Source organism: Aplysia californica, unplaced genomic scaffold, assembly GCF_000002075.1.
Source record: "Aplysia californica isolate F4 #8 unplaced genomic scaffold, AplCal3.0 scaffold00389, whole genome shotgun sequence".
Classification (NCBI taxonomy): domain Eukaryota; kingdom Metazoa; phylum Mollusca; class Gastropoda; order Aplysiida; family Aplysiidae; genus Aplysia; species Aplysia californica.
Genome location: NW_004797659.1, coordinates 672207 through 694938, shown reverse-complemented (window position 1 = coordinate 694938; position 22732 = coordinate 672207). Strand labels below are relative to the sequence as shown.

At 36.8% G+C, this 22732-nt stretch overlaps 1 protein-coding gene and 3 long non-coding RNA genes across 14 annotated transcripts in view; 1 reads left to right on the top strand and 3 right to left on the bottom strand.

Moving 5' to 3' along the window:
• Positions 1 to 726: 726 nt before the first annotated feature.
• Positions 727 to 7856, bottom strand: LOC101849860. 3 transcript variants are annotated; one of them, XR_004858873.1, is made up of 7 exons: positions 7505 to 7856; positions 5402 to 5509; positions 4672 to 4820; positions 4218 to 4279; positions 2989 to 3106; positions 1889 to 2038; positions 727 to 1145 (listed from the first exon to the last, which is right to left on the bottom strand). It is a non-coding gene; the product is annotated as an uncharacterized LOC101849860 (long non-coding RNA). The 3 variants fall into 3 exon arrangements; XR_004858874.1 differs by having other exon boundaries at positions 1919 to 2041; positions 7505 to 7855; XR_004858872.1 differs by having other exon boundaries at positions 1889 to 2041; positions 7505 to 7853.
• On the top strand, positions 4404 to 13956 carry LOC101849713. 5 transcript variants are annotated; one of them, XR_004858870.1, is made up of 4 exons: positions 4404 to 4426; positions 11600 to 11743; positions 12310 to 12428; positions 13438 to 13956. It is a non-coding gene; the product is annotated as an uncharacterized LOC101849713 (long non-coding RNA). The 5 variants fall into 5 exon arrangements; XR_001185052.2 differs by lacking the exon at positions 4404 to 4426 and adding an exon at positions 9219 to 9363; XR_220730.3 differs by lacking the exon at positions 4404 to 4426 and adding an exon at positions 9978 to 10260.
• A 2422-nt stretch (positions 13957 to 16378) lies between these two features.
• LOC118478167 overlaps positions 16379 to 22732 on the bottom strand; it is a 15559-nt gene continuing 9205 nt past the window's right edge. The window contains exon 2 of the long non-coding RNA XR_004858869.1: positions 16379 to 16604. This is a non-coding gene — a long non-coding RNA (uncharacterized LOC118478167). The remainder of the gene's footprint in view (positions 16605 to 22732) is intronic.
• LOC101848448 overlaps positions 18564 to 22732 on the bottom strand; it is a 9774-nt gene continuing 5605 nt past the window's right edge. For 4 of the 5 annotated variants that reach the window (XR_004858864.1, XM_013085597.2, XM_005103770.3 and 1 more), the window contains exons 6-7: positions 19711 to 19863; positions 18564 to 18967 (exon numbers count right to left, since the gene is read on the bottom strand). The gene's annotated coding sequence lies outside the window, so the exon portion shown is untranslated. The remainder of the gene's footprint in view (positions 18968 to 19710; positions 19864 to 22732) is intronic. The other variant, XM_035971180.1, reaches the window with a different exon arrangement.

Here is a 22732-nt window from a genome sequence, read left to right as displayed (position 1 = left end):
TCTAGAAAATACTGAGAATGTGCTAAAAAATAAAGGAGAATATTCTGGATGAGCTATAAAAATATTAGGGATAACCTAGAAAATACTGGGGATGAGCTAGAAAATATTAGGGGTCAGTAAAAAATAATAGGGATAATCTAGAAAATACTGGGGAGGAGCTTAAAAAGTGGGGAATATTTGGAATGGGCTAGAAAATATTATGGATGACCTAGTAAATACTGGGGATGAGCTAGAAAATACTGGGGATGAGCTAGAAAATAATAAAAATAATCTTTAAAAATTCTGGGGATGAGCTAGAAATTACTGGGGATGAGCTAGAAAGTATTAGGGACAATCTTGAAAATACCGGGGACAGATGAAAAATAGTGGGAAATATTCGGAATGTCCTAGAAAATATTATGGAGCAGCTAGAAAAAACTGGGGACGAGCTGGAAAATATTAGGGATGAGCTAACAATAATATGGAAAATCTAGAAAATACTGGGGATGAGCTAAAAAATAGGGGGGGGGAATATTCTGGAAGATCTAGAAAATATAAGGGATGACCTAGAAACTACTGGGGATGAGCTAAAAATTATAGAAAATATTAGGGATGAGCTAGAAATTACTGGGGATGAGCAAGAAAATATTACAAATGAGCTAAAAACTACTGGGGATGAGCTAAAAAAAATTATAGGGAATATTCGAAATGAGCAGGAAAATATTAGGGAAGAACTAGAAAATACTGGGGATGAGCAAGAAAATATTATTGATGAGCTGAAAAATAATAGGGATCATCTAGAAAATACTGGGGACGAGCTAAAAAAAAAGGTAGGGAGTATTCGGAATGAGCTGGAATATATTAGAGAAGAGCTCGAAAATAATAGGGATCATATAAAAAAATACTGGGGATGAGCTAAAAATAGTGGGGAATATTCGGGATGAGCTAGACATGAGGGTTTTCTCCGATCCACACAGATCCACTCAGTTGTCCACATGATCTCTTTGTCTGCTTCATCTTTCGTCCAGTCAAATCTACCGACAGATCCTGTTGATGACCATCTCTGAGTAAGCAGCGCTGATGTCCCCTTCAACATGGTAGCGTCGTGAATGTTCTCCGGACAGATAGCTGAACATTTCTGTCAGGTTCTGACGTTCTGAAGACATCTGTGAGTGGAAAGAAAGAAAAGGAGAAAATGTTTTTGTATGGATTGCAACAACCGGTCATCACGTCGTACATAAAATAACACGTGTAAAATAAAAACTTTGGATTCATTATGAAGTGATGCAGGACTTACAGGCTTCAGATTTCCAAGAACTACAACATTTATAGATCCATGTGACAAGGGCTATAACTCAAGGACAGTACAACTAAAACTGAAAGCCTGACTGGCACAACATAAAATATTTGTTACCAGATAGTTAAAACTAGAAGTATCTCATTGCTCTGTGGATTAAAAATGGGACAAGAATTTATTCCAAATTTTTCAACAGCTCCCAGATACCATAAGATCTTACTGATGTCATATACAAATGGCAACATTATCTTCCAAAATTGTTCCTTGTTGAATAAAATTTTTTTAAACATTTAAAGTTCAAGAACAAATTGTAATCTCTACCAATGAATAAAGTGCTGAATCTACAAGAGCCTGGGGTGTCCGAGAAATCACAAAGCACAGCGGAAATTGTCCAAGACAGCCACCCATTATTGAGGAGAAAAGTGACTGTTTTAGACAGGTGGTTGTCTTGGACAGGTGTTATTATAATTCAGAAAAACACAAAGGGGAAGTGGGAAGTGGCCGTTTGTACAGGTGATTGTCTTAGACAGGTGGCCATTAAGGCAGGTTCAACTATAGTTGTAATTTGAAACCTGAAAATTCAAACAAGAAATGTACACCGATGATATTTACCAATTATATTTTTTTGACATTCTCCCCTACCACCGTTTTCTTCCCACACACAGGTAGAGAGGAGCGGTCAGAGAGATACTGACTCCATATTGGCACTGGCTTGACCGGCCTCAGACCACAGGGATCGTCTCTCACATACGGCAGGGAACACTGCTGGGGATGACAAATGACAATCCTCTTCTTTCCTTTCTTTCTCTCAACAAATTCACATCTGGGTAATCTTTTATTTAACCTATGATATAGATAAATATGGCAATGATAATAATGCAAATAATAACAATGATAATAATAATAAAGATAATAATGATAACTTTAAAAAAAAAATAATAACAATAATAATAGAATCTAGTGATAATAATGATTCTGATTATGACAATCATAAAAATAATAATTATAACACTAATAATAATACTAATAATAAAATTAATAATGCTAATACAAATTATAATACTAATAAAAATAACACTCTAAAACAGATAGGTGCTACACAGTAGACTAGAAATCACGTTTTTTTCCTTCTTTCTTTGTAAGATATCCCTGGAACTACAAATCCCTCATACCTCCGAAGTCGGTCCTTACGAATTCGAGATATCCGTGTTATCCGTGTTATACTGTAATAGTAATAATAATAATGATGGTAACAATTTTAACGATTATAACAATAATAATGATGATAACAATAACAATAATAATAATAATAAAAAACCGTCCATGTTTGACGATGATCAGAGCATCTGCAGAAGGAATGTCCTTCATGTAATAACGACACTGTTACAATCTTACAATCTTTTCTTCCGCGACTGGATAGCTAAAGATTTACATTTCTACTGTTAGAAGTTGTTGGGAAGAAGTAAAAAACATTTTTTTTAAAAATCTTGACCCTTTAATTTAAAAAAATATATCCCTTTGGGCCCTATATTTAAAACAGCTCTTTGGATGCATACACAGGATCCATAAAATAAATGACTTACAGTAACCTTGATTACAAATTGCTCATTTTGTGACCGCGACACCACCCTGCCCTATATTTCAGTGAAAATTTGTCGATTACATCTCCCAGCTGTCTAGACGTCTCCACGCGAGTCTCGAAAATTACTCACCCCGTCTGTAGAATCGCGTTTCTTAGGTGAATGGTTGAGTGTAGTGTTGAGAACTATGGCTGTATCTCAAGGAAGGGCGAGATTTCTTTGGCACTCAGGTACAGACGACTGTTGGGATCTGAAACAAAATAAAAATGAAACAAATACGTAGAAACATAATTCTAAATAATGCAACCGGAGGATCTTGAAAAAGCTCCAGTTAAAGAACTGTTTATTTATAGATTTCATTTGAACACAAAGCTCACTTATTTTGGCTCACAAAAACACAGAAGCTCTGTGTAAAAGAATTATCCGAAGAAAGGTATCAGAAAACAGAGGAAGGGGAAGACCAAGAAAAAGACGGGAACAGCTAGAGCATCAATGACTTGATTGGAGCAAATATCAGCCCAGCAGAAAGAGAAACAAATAGTGGTGGCAAAGGGAAACCAAGAGGGAAATGGGAAAATCACTTTCTGAAGCAAGGAGCATTTTCTGATCTGTAGCTTTCCACTCTGTCCAATTTTCACTTTCTTTAAGCTCTATCTGTTTTTTGTTGTACATAATTTTCAAGATAACAAGCTTACAAAAGACAAAACTTTATTTAAAAATTGACATGAAAATTTCTGATTTATTGAGCGAGAACCTAAATATATATGATATCTAAATTAACATTTCAAAACATTATTTTGATAAAGTCTTGTAGATTTTGAAAGAATGATAATGAATACTGCTTGGCATTGTTTTTATAAATTTTTTTTGCATTGGTTGGAAATTTATTATTTTCCGCCTGGTGCTCGATATTGAACAAGGTGACATATCAGAGGTTTTCTAAGGCCACCAAATGTACGTTAAAAATCATTGTGGAACGCTACCAAAGATCGTGTATGTAGAGAACCTTTGACGTAGAGAACCTTTGACGTTACCAGCTAAAACTCGTTCACAAGGTGGCCTGATAGAATAGATAGAATCTGCGGCAAAGAACAGAACCATGAGAGCACAGACGTCGGTAATGTATGGAATGAGTCAACATAGGTGTAGAGGGAGATGATAAAGAAAAGTCGACCACTGGACCACTGTGTTGAAGGGCGGCCAGGACAAGAACATTGTGTGAGTGGTCACAGATGAGAAGAGGGACACAACATATTAAAGGGACATAAAAAATATTATATCAATCCTGATTGAAATAATGTTATGGACTACATCCCTTTAACCTTTTCCTAATGGCACAAAAAGAAATTTCACTTCCTTACCACGCCTGTTGTGCAAGTTTTCAGAAACATCCTCACCTCCAGTGGCTGGGCCAGCAGGAATTCTGTTTCAAGAAAGAACAAAAATTGAAAAAAAGAAGGATGATTTAAAGGACACACACATCGCAGTCACAAGCCACGACTTTCCATTTACAAAGCTGCCAACTTTTCAAAACAAGAAACAGACTCTACCCACAAGGTGGGTCAAGATGGTGGGTACTGGCCAAGTAACCCCCCTCCAAACCTTCTACATACATTTTTATGTATTCAATAAATTCACACTCAACAGCTAGCTATGGTAACAGACACAACTACAATGACATTTTCACACACACACACACACACACACACACACACACACACACACACACACACACACACACACACACACACACACACACTCACTATGATTAAGTGCACACACACAAACACACACTAAACAAGAACAAGACTTTACTTTGGAATGTCCAACTCGGAAAAAGATGATGTTTTACGTAGAAAGCTTCTCTCCATAGCAACAGCCAGTTGCTCCACCGGTGTGAGGGACCAGTTTTGGTGCTCTTTCAAGCCACTTTCAGCACAGGTAAAAAGTACAGATGGAAACAGCTGGGGGACAGAGAATGCAATTTCCTCACATCAGAAATAATCAAAAGTAGGCCTATCCTCCTAATTTTATGAGTTTTATATATAGAGACATCCATCTGAAGTCAACTTTCTCAATGAGCCTTAAAAGGCATGACTCTATTTCAAATAGTATTTCCAGTATAGAATTGTGTGTTACACCAACTACATCAATCTATTATCACAGCAAAAACATGTAAATAAACAAACACCAACAATGCGGCAATGACAGGAAGACAGGTTTTCAAGGAGCCTAGTTCCCCCTGATAGATCACACCCATAACATCTTATACATAGATAGTTTAGAACGTCCCTCGCCATCAGCATAACAGCTCCTAAAATAGCTCTCTGTACTTTGTCATTCGTAGTGATGAGACTTCAGCCTGATATCTGGTTCAACTGAAGAAAAAAATCAGAGATATTATTTTATTAAGGTTTACCGCCATATGATTATCGGATGAACCGTGTTTGGTTTCAGCAGACTCCACTGTAGTTTGTCTTCTTTTCCCTTTATGTCTCGCTAAAGTCTGTCATTTCAGTAAAAATTCTGTTTCCCGGTTCCTCACCCTCCTCCAGTTTCTGGTTGACCTTTGCTCTCTCCTCGTGTCCAGGAGATAGACCAGGTCTCTGTCACTGAGGCACACACGTTTGTCTTGTGAGCAAATATCTCCCCACTGTAATGAAACAATAAAACCATGTCATAAAGATAAACATTAGGTAACCATCATCAGGTTTGTTTATTGTATAAATCTATCTCAGTATATTTAATACATTTTAATCTAATCATTATCATTTTTGCAACAGAGAGATAGTAACAGGTGTCTAAAAAAAGCGAGGGCCCATTTAAAGGGCTGTTTAACTCGGTCATCTTTTGACTGGTTTCAACAAAACTTTTAAAAAATAAATTCAACCATGGGTACGTTACGGGAGTCAATGTATGACAAACCATGATTTTCTTCCTGTATTATATTTACAGATTTGACGTCCCTACATTAAACATTTTCAGTTTGATAGGAATTATTAATTTTGAATTTTGCCCAGGTGGTGGCCGAAGCCTACTCTTATCGATATTGGACCATCAAGGGATCTTTAAAGTGAAAAACTTAAACATCATGGGATCTTTGAAATTTTTCTCCCTTATCCGAGTTGACCGTGTCTTTGATCTTTATACCTACCATAAGACATAAGATCGCAGGTATGGCTGAAAGACAGCAGTAGGAAGGAGCAAGAAGCAGTAGAAAGGTAACAAAAAGAGTGCAGGAGCCCAGAGGAGGGGGAATTAGGGGGGGGGGGCAAAAAGTGATGACGAAAACAGACGACAGAACATGGTTAGAGAGCAGGTTAAAGGAGGGGAAAGGAGAAGATTTTAGAAAAAACATTTTAAATTTCTGTCGCTGTCAGGTTTCGAATGTGGGACATATTGAATGAGAGGAGAACACCGTAACCTCTAGACCACGAGAGCATCAGAATTTTATTTGTTCGAAGTTTTATTGAAATTATAATGTCTAGAATCTAGAATCTAGATGACTGAGTTATTTTAATGGGGTCCTCTTTTTTTTAAAGACACCCTGTATTCAGAAAACTACATTTTCAGGGAGGAGTTCCGCGGAGGGCCGGCACTTACCATGACAAGGTCCACTGAGCAAACTATACAAGAGTTAGTGAGTTAGGGTTAGGGTAAGGGTTAGACCTAGGGTTAGGGTTACGGTTTGGGTCAGGGTAAGGGTTCATGTTAGGGTTTGGGTTAAGGTGTGCTGTTGGTCGGCCGGAGAGAGAGAGGGAGGGAGAGAGAGAGAGAATGTTTGGGTGTTGATTACAAAATTAGCAAACAAATAGATCTAGATTTATAGATCTAGATTCTAGATCTACGATGCCCTAGATCCTAGATCTAAGCCAAAGAACAGTCTGAAAAAAAACATGAAGGAGGTGACGAAAAAAGACATGCGATGTATGAAGCTTGTAAAACTGCCAAAACGTCTTTTACTATTTTACCCTGGTTACCAACATGGCTCCTAGATCTAGATCGGCACACACATGTGATCGGCACTCTAGATCTAGATCTAGATCTAGATCTAGATCTAGATTCTAGATCTAGATCTTCTAGATCTCGATCTATACAATTTGTAATTTCGTCTAGATGGTGAGGTTACGGGAAAATTCATAAGCTATAGCGCTTGGAGGTTGAAATAATTTTAATTACGAAAATATAAATTGAAAAGAAAAAAAGCGAATAATAAAACGTGAAAAGAAAAAAGCGAATATTAGACCGCCAAAAACAAGGGACATAACAATGAAATTAAGAAATGGCAGCCTGCTAGTTGTTCCCCTTTACGGGACCATCTACGTCATCGTTCTTTGTCTACGCACCTACGTCATCATCCGATGAGTACACCTATATCAACAACGTCAGCGTTCTTTGTGTAAATACTACGTCACCATTCAATGGGTACACATGTACGTCATCATTCAATGAGTACACACACACGTCATCGCTCTTTGTGTAAATACTACGTCATTGGCCATTGTGTACACATAAAATCTTACAAAAGCTTGATTTGTTTGTATCGTTTCGCTAAAAGCACGTGGGTTAGCAGAGCAGTAATTATCACGCCTAAAATATTATTTTAGAGAATGAAAGACTTGAAAACTTGTTTTGCATTGGAAATTACCTTCTTCTGTCTGTATAACGCAATATGTTTTTTTTTATAAAATTTTTTTTTTCGTGCGTATTTCCGGCACAAACAAAGATCTTACGCTAATTAGTACTTCATTTTGCGGAAGTGGTGTCACCCATGGAAACGGAAGTGATGCCACCCACTCTAAGACATAGACTTAAGGCGCGTGAAAAGCGCGGATCAACAGACGAATTAGTAGCCAACTTTTCGGGACAGAATGGTGGTTTTTAGAATGCTAGAGCTAGTGGGAAGCAGGATGGGGGTTCAGAGATTGTACATTTAAATGGGGACACGCCGGCCATGACAAAAACAAAATGCTCTACCTGCTCTGTCAAAACACTAGGCCTAGATCTAGATCTAAATCTAGATCTAGATCTTAGGCTATTCAAAAATCCTTGACATTTTGTGAAACTTGAAATTCTTCACGTCATATTTCTCAAAACTAGATGTAGATCCTAGGTCTAGGTACTGAGCAGATATAGACTATAGACTGTAATTTTCTAAGTTAGCGGTATATATATATATATATATATATATATATATATATATATATATATATATATATATATATATATATATATCTATAGATCTAGATCTAGTCTCTATGGCAACAACGTTGCCAAGGCCAAGACAAGGCATCTTAGTATCTATAGATCTAGATCTAGTCTCTATGGCAACAACGTTGCCAAGGCCAAGACAAGGCATCATGTTTTAATTTCCCTGTAGATCTCGATCTAGAGTAAAATTTGGGGGGCATTTCCAGCCCTAGATCTAATTATGTTCTTGTAGATCTCGATCTAGAGTAGCGCTTGGGGTGCAAAATAAATGTATGAGTCACTCAAATAATTAGATTGCAAATCCGCTTTGCGATTAGCGCTGGTGCAAAATAAATGTATGAGTCACTCAAATAATTAGATTGATGTGGGACATAATGTTGTTTGTTTTTTAATTGTTTTTTGAATTTTGAGATGATATGTTTGAGAAAGCTGTGCAGTTGGCGAACTTTTGGAACCGAAAACCCTCCACCCTTTCTGAATTTCGGTCAGAAACGTACAAATTAGCGTGCTCAAGAGCTCTGCTGATCCAGAACAAGATGTTTTGGAAGATCTGGATCTAGAGACACTCCTGTACGATTGCAGTCCCGTTTGTTTTCATGATGGCCATTGTGGGAGTGATTTAGACGATCTAGAATCTAAGTCTAGATCTAGATAGTCTATCCAGAATCTAGATCTAATGATCTTTAGATTCTAGATAGCCAACAAGGTAATAGCCCATAGAATCTATCTTTAGATATAAACTCTAGATCTAGATATCTATTATCTAGATTCTAGATCTAGAATCTAGATAGAGAATCTATAGAAGAATCTAGATTTAGATCTAGATCTAGCAATCAAGATATCGGAGCTTTTTCGGTAGGCCTAGTTCCGTCCCCGCAATTGAGAACTACCGAAAAAGCACCAAGTTATCTAGATACTAATACTAGATCTAGATCTAGATCTAGATTCTAGAACTTCTAAATTCACTCCCACAATGGCCATCATGAGTACTTTCTTACTCTTATTGGCATGGCCGGCGTGCCCCCATTTACATGTACAATCTTTGAACCCCCATCCTGCTTCCCACTAGCTCTGGCATTCTAAAAACCACCATTCTGTCTCGAAAAGTTGGTTACTAATTCGTCTGTTGATAGTCTATGTCTTAGAGTGGGTGGCATCACTTCCGTTTCCATGGGTGACACCACTTCCGCAAAATGAAGTACTAATTAGTGTAAGATCTTTGTTTGTGCCGGAAATACGCACGAAAAAAAAAATAATTTATTAAAAAAACATATTACGTTATACAGACAGAAGAAGGTAATTTCCAATGCAAAACAAGTTTTCAAGTCTTTCATTCTCTAAAATAATATTTTAGGCGTGATAATTACTGCTCTGCTAACCCACGTGCTTTTAGCGAAACGATACAAACAAATCAAGCTTTTGTAAGATTTTATGTGTACACAATGGCCAATGACGTAGTATTTACACAAAGAGCGATGACGTGTGTGTGTACTCATTGAATGATGACGTACATGTGTACCCATTGAATGGTGACGTAGTATTTACACAAAGAACGCTGACGTTGTTGATATAGGTGTACTCATCGGATGATGACGTAGGTGCGTAGACAAAGAACGATGACGTAGTTGGTCCCGTAAAGGGGAATAACTAGCAGGCTGCCATTTCTTAATTTCATTGTTATGTCCCTTGTTTTTGGCGGTCTAATATTCGCTTTTTTTCTTTTCAATTTTTTCATTGTTATGTCCCTTGTTTTCACGTTTTATTATTCGCTTTTTTTCTTTTCAATTTATATTTTCGTTATTAAAATTATTTCAACCTCCAAGCGCTATAGCTTCATGGATTTTCCCGGAACCTCACCATCTAGATCTAGACGAAATTACAAATTGTATAGATCGAGATCTAGAAGATCTAGATCTATATCAAGAGTAAGATCTTAAACTAATTCTTTGGTTTCGAAGTGACCAACCCATTTTCAAAGTTCGATGACGCGCTGCAATTTAAAATTCTTTGTTGACAGTTTGCTATCACTATATCAGCTGAGTCCACATTCTGGCTTTGGCTGTACTAAAGACTTTAGGGAAGAATCTGATCTGGAATATGCCAAATATCATTAGATCTAGATTCTAGATGTACACATCAAAGGAAGAAGCTTCGACGTTCGAAGCCGGGCAGGCCCTAACTGCTGACGGATCGGTGAAGTATTACTAGATCTAGATCTAGATCTAGAACTAGATATATTAGATCTAGAAATTAGACTTAGATTCTAGATCTAGATCTAGATCTAGATCTAGATCTAGATCTAGAATGTAGATCTACTATAGAAAATCTAGATATCTAGATCTAGATGATCTAGATCTAGGCAGGCCTAGATCTGTTAGTTAAGCCTCTAGATCTAAATCTAGATCTAGAGATCTAAACAACTGAAATGAAATATTGTTTACGCTATGGTCAGCACCGTTTTGTTTCGGTAGTCAATAGATTGATATCCGATGTCGTGCACTTGTGGTTTTGTTGATTTATTTATAGCATTGTGAAGCTGAATCTATTTTGCTATAATAAGGCCTACCTACACAATTAAGTTCTCATTTTCCACACTTTACATTTTGGGTCCTTTTGAGTTACTAAGACCATGACATGAAAAACCAAATGCTCTACCTGCTCTGTCAAAACACTAGGCCTAAATCTAGATTCTAGATCTAGGCTATTCGAAAATCCTTGACATTTTGTGAAACTTGAAATTCTTCACGTCATATTTCTCAAAACTAGATGTAGATTCTAGGTCTAGGTACTGAGCAGATATAGACTATAGACTGTAATTTTCTAAGTTAGCGGTATATATAGATCTATATGTAATTATGTTTTCTTTTAGATTTATCTTAGTATCTATAGATCTAGATCTAGATCTAGTCTCTATGGCAACAACGTTGCCAAGGCCAAGACAAGGCATCATGTTTTAATTTCCCAAACTTCTGCTTCGCTGAAGTCGTAGAATTCAAGTACTGTCAAGCCAGCCCTAGATCTAATTTTATGTTCTTGTAGGTCTAGAATCTAGATCTAGAGTAAAATTTGGGAGGCATTTTGATTTTTTTTTAAAGGAACTGCCTATTTGCAACGCCGCTTTGCGATTAGCGCTGGCGCTAAATAAATGTATCAGTCACTCCAATAATTTTAATTAGATTGATGTGGGACATAATGTTGTTTGTTTTTTAAATTGTTTTTTAAATTGTTTTTTGGATTTTGAGATATGTTTGAGAAAGCTGTGAAGTTGGCGAACTTTTGGAACAGAAAACCCTCCACCCGTTCTGAATTTCGGTCAGAAACGTACAAATTAGCGTGCTCAAGATCTCTTAGCCTTAGTTTCTCTATATGTGTAAAGATTTCAACAGTTTTGATATCATATCGCTCCCTAGATCTAGTAATAGTAGCGATAATGTCTGATGTGATCCGAGGATTGTTTGGTTGGTTGTTTTGCTGTTTGCGTTAACCACATTATGCTCAGTTTGAAAATTGTCATTTTTTTTCCTCATTCCAGCAATTGACAAGGTGTCCGATGGTAACTTAGAATAGGATCAGGTGATCGCAGGCCTATGGCTTGTGGCGGCTCGTATCACAGAACAGATGGCTAAACTGTAAAATGTACCTGCACTTGCTCCGAGCTGAGTTTCAAGTTGTTTAGGTGAGCATGCTTTGTTAATTGGTTTCAGAATTTCTCAAAGTAAGTTAACTTTTCTGAGGTTTAAGCTATTGTTGAAATTCAGAGAAGAAGTCGTTTGCTAGTATTGGGTCTACTTCTTTTTCTTGTCAAACTGTTGATTATATGACTATATATTGGTTATGTCCCCTGTAGCTAGCATTGGTACATGATGTATTTTTTCGTTAAATGCGTAGTGGAAGCATATATAGATTCTAGTAAAGTGTATGTAGAAATCTGTTTTTACAATAATGAAGTAACCTTTATGAGCCACATAGACAGACCCGTCCTGTACTCCTGCTAATGATAATGGAGAATCTCCAAAAATAACCAACGGATTTAGGCCCGATTAGAAAAACTTTTGTGAAGATAAAGCGACCTATACAGTAACCTGTAAAATTTCACATGTGTAGAAAGAAATGAAAATAAGTATTTTAAGATTCCTAAACTTCTAATGAAATGTATTTTGTATAAAGATACAGATTGCTCTTTCGGCTAGATCCAACCGGTCAATATCGAATTCTACATATCCGTTTCATTGTCTTCCTCAGAACCTGAAAATCAACTCAGACATCGGTCCACGATTGTCATTCAACTCAACTACGGGAACTTCTACTTCCCCTCCATCATCAGCCAGACGGTTAGATCTATCTCCATTGAAGTCTAAGAAGTAAGTTTATAGTGTTCACCATTGCACTACAAATGCTCTGCTGTCTCTCAGTACCTCATGATTTTTTTACATGACAAAAAAATAGCAGGAACATTTTTAGACAGTCATTTTCTTTCTTTTTAAATTGTGCTCATCAATGAAAATTGAATTGATAATAACTCTAAACAATTGTCGTGAATAGTAAAGAAGAATATATGAAAAGAATAAAAGAATCGGGTAGGCTATAATTTGTCCAAAAAACTACAAGTGCAACATAAAGATGTAAGATGATTTTGTTATTTCCTGATAATTTTTCAGAGGTTTATTAAATGTTCCAGTAGGCCTACTATGTTATATATGTCTCCGAAGAACATTTTTCTTGACTTTATAAGCTCTTTTATGTCCTTGAAATCATAAAATCCAGAGTTTCACACAAATGAATGTACAACATTTGAACAAGAAGGGTATAGGGAACTGACTATATAACCGCTTCCCTCCTCAAAACTTTCCACCCTTCAAAAGTTCCAAAGAAATATCAACAAAGTGGAAAAAAGACCATACAAAATCTGCTCACTGTTAGATTTTCATCAAACAAAGACAGAAACCAAAAATTTAATGAACCTCTTACTTGGATTCCGAAAATGTAAACCTAAAAAATCCTGTATAAAACTCTTGTGGGTATTTTATAAAATAATATACACCTATCTATTATCAACCCAATTTGTTTGCACAATTTAATTTGTTATGATTTATTCCTGTCATCCACATGAGTTACTTGTCCTATGATGTTCATATTGCCTCCACCTATTATAAACTCAAGTTATTTGCCAAAGTTTAACGATTGCCATCATTTCTATCGTCCTGAGCTTTTCGTCTAATAATGTTCTTATAGCCTCCACCCATTATAAACTCAAGTTATTTGCTAAAGTTTAATGATTGCCATCATTTCTATCGTCCTGGGCTCTTCGTCTAATAATGTTGTTTTAGCCTCCACCTATTTTTATAAAAACATCTTTTCCATCGTCCTCAGTTCCTCGTCCAATGATGATCCTGGCACTGGCCCATGCGTCTCTTCACCGGCCACCTTTCCAGTGGCTGCTACAGTTGGAGCCTCGCTGTCAGAAAATGGGAGGACCAGAGACAGTTTCCTGAGACTCTGTGCGGGTTGAGCACCACAGATGGATCATTTCTGCTTTTAAAATGTTACGTAGCTCGACGTACCAGGGAAAATCCTGAAAAACCAAGAACAGTTGAGATTTTGGGGGGGGGGGTTTGGTACATGTTTGTATTTGTCGCGTGTCTCTTTTTCGGGTACATGCCATATTACTGATCTTATTTGTGTCAGACAAAATTATTCACGAGAATGTGAGTAAGTAAGGGAACATTCTCTTGTAAGAAAAGTGTAAGAATCAGGGGGTGGTCTTGAACCAATGTAATAGTAATATTACACTTTTTTTCGATCCCGAGGTGTTAACTTTATCAAAATTCTACTGTAATTTGGGGGTGTTTTGACATTGACATGCATCTCAATTTTTTTTCTTATTAGTAAGAAAGAGTGTATGCAATATTTTGCTTGAATGATTTACTCTGTTATTTTTTAGTGAATGTAGAACTGCATATTTTATTTTATGTGCATGAATGTGTGTACGCATGTTTTTCATGAATATTATGTAAGACGCATAGATCAATGATTGTAACACGGATATGAATGTCATATTATTATTATTATAGGCGAACAGTGTAATATTACGGGGGGTGGGGTGGGGGTTAAGAGACAATGTAAGAAGGGGGAGGGGGGGCAAAAAGTCCCCAGAAAGGTGTAAGATTATATTTGAACAGCCCCTAAATACAATGAAAATATTTGAAAACCAAGAAGAGACAAAGAGGATGTCGGATCTTGTTGAGATGTAATGGAGGATATTTCACAATTCTTCTTTTAGATTTTGTCCCCCCGTTCTAGCTCCCCGAGGCTGTCCGGGGCGGTGAGAGACATACCCGTTTCCCACTATCCTCGCACAGGCTGGAGAGACCGGGTTTAGAAACCTTGGAGAGATAATGTGTACATTTTGTTAGCTCTAGACTCTAGCCGGTCTGACGAAAACATTTACTCAACATTTGCTGGCTCCAGAGGGGAAAAAGATACGAGGGGAAGATTGTTTTGTTTTGTCTACGGTTACGTAGTTTCTTTAGACCGTGTGTACAAGCATAGCAAGGCTGTCACAAATTTGTAAAAGTGCGAAACCCAAGCAACATGATTCCCATGTCTGTCTTTTCTCTTCTTTAAACTGCTAAAACTGCAAAAGGATGGCACTTGTACATTTTTACCCTTCCATAAAATTGTTTGATCGTTCTGAAACAGTGCAGTCTATCCCGCACTGTTCTCAGATAATGTATTCGAATTTTTGTGAAAGATTGTGTTAGATTTATTTGAATAAACTTCAAGACAGGACTTAACAAAAGCTGTGTGATGTGTTTGAAAAGTTTCTTTTTGTTTTTGAATTATTTAGAGCTGAGAGTCTTTAGTGTGTGTGTGTGTGTGTGTGTGTATGTGTCTGTCTCATTCTCTCACTCTTTTTCTCTGTCTATTTGTCTCTCTGTCTGTCTGTCTCTATATTGTAGGCTAATTGTAAGTGTTTAATGCTCCCACCGACACAATTAAGATTATTTAGGAGGTCGGCAACTTCAATCCTGCCTCTCAAGGTCAACCCCGGCTTAGCGGAATACAACATCTCAGCAGATAGACGGAGATACCCGCTGAAAGAATCTTGGGAATCGAACTGCCACTTTGTGCATGCAATGGCAAAGAAACTTACCACTACATCACAGACACCACTTCTCTCTCTCTCTCTCTCTCTCTCTCTCTCTCTCTCTCTCTCTCATACATCCCCATCTCTTACACTTAGAAGAAAACGGAGATAAGGTCTTTCAATATTGAGCAGTTATTTTCAAGTCCTGAACTTTCTGATGGGAATCGAACCAAGATCGTCTACAACAGAGTCCAGTGGGGTAGCAGCTATATAACGGTGCGCCCGAGAGAGAGAGCCCTTCAAGTCTGTTGTGATATACATAATATCTGCATATTATATATATATATATATTATTTATATAATCACCATCATGATAAGACCTGATAAAACTACAAACTTTTTATTTTGCTTTTTTTTGCGACAGATTCTACAGGGCATGTTTCATATGATGGCTAAAATGTATAAAAGTAGGAGGGTTACGGTCATGTGCCAGGAAAGCAAAGAAGAAGAAAAAAATCAACAACAAGGAAAACACGTGGGTGCTGTTTGTTTTGGGTTTTGTTTTGGGTTCTGTTACTGGGTAGAGAAGACAAAAGAGTAAGTGAGAGAGAGAGAGAGAGAGAGAAAAAGAGAGAGAGAGAGAGAGAGAGAGAGAGAAAGAGATAGAGAGAGCAAGACAAACAGACAGACAGACAAACAGACCAAGAGAGACATAGAGAGAAGTAGAGAATGTCATGTACTGATATGTCTTTGTCGTCTACATAATTAGTAAAGATGTCAGTGCATAATGTAAGTGATCTTCAAGTCACAAGAGAACTCAAGGTTTTTTTTGTTTTAAGAGATGTAAACCTTTGCATGCTTCACCAGTCACTGTCACCACAGACATACATTTGATGGGCTGGAAGAAAAAAAATCAGATATGTCAGATATTTTAAAAGTTTTTGAGAATTGTAACTGAGATTTTTGAGACTCATACTCGTAGAAAACACATATATATCGTTAGAGCTCTGTTGAACATCATAGTTTGTACTTTTACCCTGATACATCCAACCGCTTTAAATTCATTTCATTTATGCACTTTGAAAAGTCGGTACACAACCCCTAGTTTGACAAAAGTGTGACCTTCTGTTCTTTCATCGAGACCATCTGTAACTTGGTAAATGCATCTAGACGTGCTAGAAAAAATATTTTTTACAAAAAGAAGACAAAGTCAACTCATAAAAATTATTGTAAATTTCAAACATATTTATTAAAATGGATAGTAATATAAAGCATACCAATACTATAGAAAAATAACAATAACAACATTTATAGTGCAGCATTCACTTGTTCAGGCCGTCATTCAAATATTTCAAATCTATAAAGTTATTGTAAGTGGCACAAGTCATTGTACATGATTTGAACCAGTGATATAAAGCAAACAGAATCATTTTCAACAAGTCTACCACACCTGCAAACTCAACAAACAGAATTTCAATGTCTCAAGTCAAGAGACGATGAACATCCTACTATACAGCAGCTCTGACCTGTTTCAGGTTGTTTTCAGTAGGTGTCTTTTACACCCCCATCAACACAATTTAGATTATCTAGGAGGCAGGTTTTGACCCTGACTGTCAGGACCAACCCGGATTGAGGATACAAAATCCCAGCAGAAAGATCCAGATAATCGATGGAATCTTCTCACCACTTGGGGAGAAAGCCGAACATGGGTCCGATAACAATTTCGTTTAATACAATACACTGGGAATAAGCTAGAAAATATTAGGGATGAGATAGAAAATAATAGGGATCATCTAGAAAATACTAAGGGTGAGCTATAAAATAGTGGGGGATATTCGGAATGAGCTAGAAATAATATTATGGATAATCTAGAAAATACTGGGAATGAGCTAGAAAATAATAAGAATAATCTAGAAACTACTGGGGATGAGCTAAAAAATAATGGGGAACATTCTGGATGAGCTATACAAAAATATTAGGGATGACCTAGAAATTACTAGGGATAAATATTAGGGACAATCTAGAAAAATACTGGGGATAAGCTAAAAATTATTAGGGACGAGCAAGAAAATAATAAGGATAATCTAGAAAATACTGGCGATGAGCTAAAAAATAGTGGCAAATATTCGGAATGGGCTGGAAAATATTAGGGACAAGCTTGAAAATACTGGGGATGAATTGGAAAATATTAGGGATGAGCTAAACAATACTGGGAGTGAGCTAGAAAACACTGGGGATGAGCTAGAAAAAAATAAGAATAATCTAGGAAATACGTTGAGGATAAGCAAAAAAATATTACGAATGAGCGAGAAATTACTGGGGATGAGCTAGAAAATCTTAGGGACAATCTAGAAAATACTGGGGACGATATGAAAAATTGTGGGAAATATTCGGAATGGGCTAGAAAATATTAGGGAGGAGCTAGAAAATACTGGGGACGAGCAGGAAAATATTAGGATTGAGCTAGCAATCATATGGAAAATCTAGAAAATACTGGGGATGAGCTAAAAAATATTATGGATGAGCTAGAAATAATATGGATAATCTAGAAAATACTGAGAATGTGCTAAAAAATAAAGGGGAATATTCTGGATGAGCTATAAAAATATTAGGGATAACCTAGAAAATACTGGGGACGGGCTCGAAAATATTATGAATGAGCTAGAAAATAATAGGGATAATCTAGAAAATACTGGGGAGGAGCTTAAAAAGTGGGGAATATTTGGAATGGGCTAGAAAATATTAAAAACTAATAGGGATAATCTAAAAAATACTGGGAATGAGCTAAAAAAGTGGGGAATATTTGGAATGGGCTAGAAAATATTATGGATGACCTAGTAAATACTGAAAAATAATCTTTAAAAATTCTGGGGATGAGCTAGAAAATAATAAAAATAATCTTTAAAAATTCTGGGGATGAGCTAGAAATTACTGGGGATGAGCTAGAAAGTATTAGGGACAATCTTGAAAATACCGGGGACAGATGAAAAATAGTGGGAAATATTCGGAATGTCCTAGAAAATATTATGGAGCAGCTAGAAAAAACTGGGGACGAGCTGGAAAATATTAGGGATGAGCTAACAATAATATGGAAAATCTAGAAAATACTGGGGATGAGCTCAAAAAGGGGGGGGGAATATTCTGGAAGATCTAGAAAATATAAGGGATGACCTAGAAACTACTGGGGATAAGCTAAAAATTATTAGAGATGAGCTAAAAATTATTAAGGATGAGCTAGTAAATAATAGGAATAATCTAGAAACTACTGGGGACGAGCAAGAAAATATTACAAATGAGCTAAAAACTACTGGGGATGAGCTAAAAAAAATTATAGGGAATATTCGAAATGAGCAGGAAGAGCAGGAAAATATTAGGGAAGAACTAGAAAATACTGGGGATGAGCAAGAAAATATTATTGATGAGCTGAAAAATAATAGGGATCATCTAGAAAATACTGGGGACGAGCTAAAAAAAAAGGTAGGGAGTATTCGGAATGAGCTGGAATATATTAGAGAAGAGCTCGAAAATAATAGGGATCATATAAAAAAATACTGGGGATGAGCTAAAAATAGTGGGGAATATTCGGGATGAGCTAGACATGAGGGTTTTTTCCGATCCACACAGATCCACTCAGTTGTCCACATGATCTCTTTGTCTGCTTCATCTTTCGTCCAGTCAAATCTACCGACAGATCCTGTTGATGACCATCTCTGAGTAAGCAGCGCTGATGTCCCCTTCAACATGGTAGCGTCGTGAATGTTCTCCGGACAGATAGCTGAACATTTCTGTCAGGTTCTGACGTTCTGAAGACATCTGTGAGTGGAAAGAAAGAAAAGGAGAAAATGTTTTTGTATGGATTGCAACAACCGGTCATCACGTCGTACATAAAATAACACGTGTAAAATAAAAACTTTGGATTCATTATGAAGTGATGCAGGACTTACAGGCTTCAGATTTCCAAGAACTACAACATTTATAGATCCATGTGACAAGGGCTATAACTCAAGGACAGTACAACTAAAACTGAAAGCCTGACTGGCACAACATAAAATATTTGTTACCAGATAGTTAAAACTAGAAGTATCTCATTGCTCTGTGGATTAAAAATGGGACAAGAATTTATTCCAAATTTTTCAACAGCTCCCAGATACCATAAGATCTTACTGATGTCATATACAAATGGCAACATTATCTTCCAAAATTGTTCCTTGTTGAATAAAATTTTTTTAAACATTTAAAGTTCAAGAACAAATTGTAATCTCTACCAATGAATAAAGTGCTGAATCTACAAGAGCCTGGGGTGTCCGAGAAATCACAAAGCACAGCGGAAATTGTCCAAGACAGCCACCCATTATTGAGGAGAAAAGTGACTGTTTTAGACAGGTGGTTGTCTTGGACAGGTGTTATTATAATTCAGAAAAACACAAAGGGGAAGTGGGAAGTGGCCGTTTGTACAGGTGATTGTCTTAGACAGGTGGCCATTAAGGCAGGTTCAACTATAGTTGTAATTTGAAACCTGAAAATTCAAACAAGAAATGTACACCGATGATATTTACCAATTATATTTTTTTGACATTCTCCCCTACCACCGTTTTCTTCCCACACACAGGTAGAGAGGAGCGGTCAGAGAGATACTGACTCCATATTGGCACTGGCTTGACCGGCCTCAGACCACAGGGATGGTCTCTCACATACGGCAGGGAACACTGCTGGGGATGACAAATGACAATCCTCTTCTTTTCTTTCTTTCTCTCAACAAATTCACATCTGGGTAATCTTTTATTTAGCCTATGATATAGATAAATATGGCAATGATAATAATGCAAATAATAACAATGATAATAATAAAGATAATAATGATAACTTAAAAAAAAAAATAATAACAATAATAATAGAATCTAGTGATAATAATGATTCTGATTATGACAATCATAAAAATAATAATTATAACACTAATAATAATACTAATAATAAAATTAATAATGCTAATACAAATTATAATACTAATAAAAATAACACTCTAAAACAGATAGGTGCTACACAGTAGACTAGAAATCACGTTTTTTTCCTTCTTTCTTTGTAAGATATCCCTGGAACTACAAATCCCTCATACCTCCGAAGTCGGTCCTTACGAATTCGAGATATCCGTGTTATACTGTAATAGTAATAATAATAATGATGGTAACAATTTTAACGATTATAACAATAATAATGATGATAACAATAACAATAATAATAAAAAACCGTCCATGTTTGACGATGATCAGAGCATCTGCAGAAGGAATGTCCTTCATGTAATAACGACACTGTTACAATCTTACAATCTTTTCTTCCGCGACTGGATAGCTAAAGATTTACATTTCTACTGTTAGAAGTTGTTGGGAAGAAGTAAAAAACATTTTTAAAAAAAATCTTGACCCTTTAATTTAAAAAAATATATCCCTTTGGGCCCTATATTTAAAACAGCTCTTTGGATGCATACACAGGATCCATAAAATAAATGACTTACAGTAACCTTGATTACAAATTGCTCATTTTGTGACCGCGACACCACCCTGCCCTATATTTCAGTGAAAATTTGTCGATTACATCTCCCAGCTGTCTAGACGTCTCCACGCGAGTCTCGAAAATTACTCACCCCGTCTGTAGAATCGCGTTTCTTAGGTGAATGGTTGAGTGTAGTGTTGAGAACTATGGCTGTATCTCAAGGAAGGGCGAGATTTCTTTGGCACTCAGGTACAGACGACTGTTGGGATCTGAAACAAAATAAAAATGAAACAAATACGTAGAAACATAATTCTAAATAATGCAACCGGAGGATCTTGAAAAAGCTCCAGTTAAAGAACTGTTTATTTATAGATTTCATTTGAACACAAAGCTCACTTATTTTGGCTCACAAAAACACAGAAGCTCTGTGTAAAAGAATTATCCGAAGAAAGGTATCAGAAAACAGAGGAAGGGGAAGACCAAGAAAAAGACGGGAACAGCTAGAGCATCAATGACTTGATTGGAGCAAATATCAGCCCAGCAGAAAGAGAAACAAATAGTGGTGGCAAAGGGAAACCAAGAGGGAAATGGGAAAATCACTTTCTGAAGCAAGGAAAAGACGGGAACAGCTAGAGCATCAATGACTTGATTGGAGCAAATATCAGCCCAGCAGAAAGAGAAACAAATAGTGGTGGCAAAGGGAAACCAAGAGGGAAATGGGAAAATCACTTTCTGAAGCAAGGAGCATTTTCTGATCTGTAGCTTTCCACTCTGTCCAATTTTCACTAAATTAACATTTCAAAACATTATTTTGATAAAGTCTTGTAGATTTTGAAAGAATGATAATGAATACTGCTTGGCATTGTTTTTATAATTTTTTTTTGCATTGGTTGGAAATTTATTATTTTCCGCCTGGTGCTCGATATTGAACAAGGTGACATATCAGAGGTTTTCTAAGGCCACCAAATGTACGTTAAAAATCATTGTGGAACGCTACCAAAGATCGTGTATGTAGAGAACCTTTGACGTTACCAGCTAAAACTCGTTCACAAGGTGGCCTGATAGAATAGATAGAATCTGCGGCAAAGAACAGAACCATGAGAGCACAGACGTCGGTAATGTATGGAATGAGTCAACATAGGTGTAGAGGGAGATGATAAAGAAAAGTCGACCACTGGACCACTGTGTTGAAGGGCGGCCAGGGCGGCCAGGACAAGAACATTGTGTGAGTGGTCACAGATGAGAAGAGGGACACAACATAAAAAATGATTGAAATAATGTTATGGACTACATCCCTTTAACCTTTTCCTAATGGCACAAAAAGAAATTTCACTTCCTTACCACGCCTGTTGTGCAAGTTTTCAGAAACATCCTCACCTCCAGTGGCTGGGCCAGCAGGAATTCTGTTTCAAGAAAGAACAAAAATTGAAAAAAAGAAGGATGATTTAAAGGACACACACATCGCACACACATCGCAGTCACAAGCCACGACTTTCCATTTACAAAGCTGCCAACTTTTCAAAACAAGAAACAGACTCTACCCACAAGGTGGGTCAAGATGGTGGGTACTGGCCAAGTAACCCCCCTCCAAACCTTCTAAATACATTTTTATGTATTCAATAAGTTCACACTCAACAGCTAGCTATGGTAACAGACACAACTACAATGACATATACACACACACACACACACACACTCACTATGATTAAGTGCACACACACAAACACACACTAAACAAGAACAAGACTATGTTTTACTTTGGAATGTCCAACTCGGAAAAAGATGATGTTTTACGTAGAAAGCTTCTCTCCATAGCAACAGCCAGTTGCTCCACCGGTGTGAGGGACCAGTTTTGGTGCTCTTTCAAGCCACTTTCAGCACAGGTAAAAAGTACAGATGGAAACAGCTGGGGGACAGAGAATGCAATTTCCTCACATCAGAAATAATCAAAAGTAGGCCTATCCTCCTAATTTTATGAGTTTTATATATAGAGACATCCATCTGAAGTCAACTTTCTCAATGAGCCTTAAAAGGCATGACTCTATTTCAAATAGTATTTCCGGTGTAGAATTGTGTGTTACACCAACTATA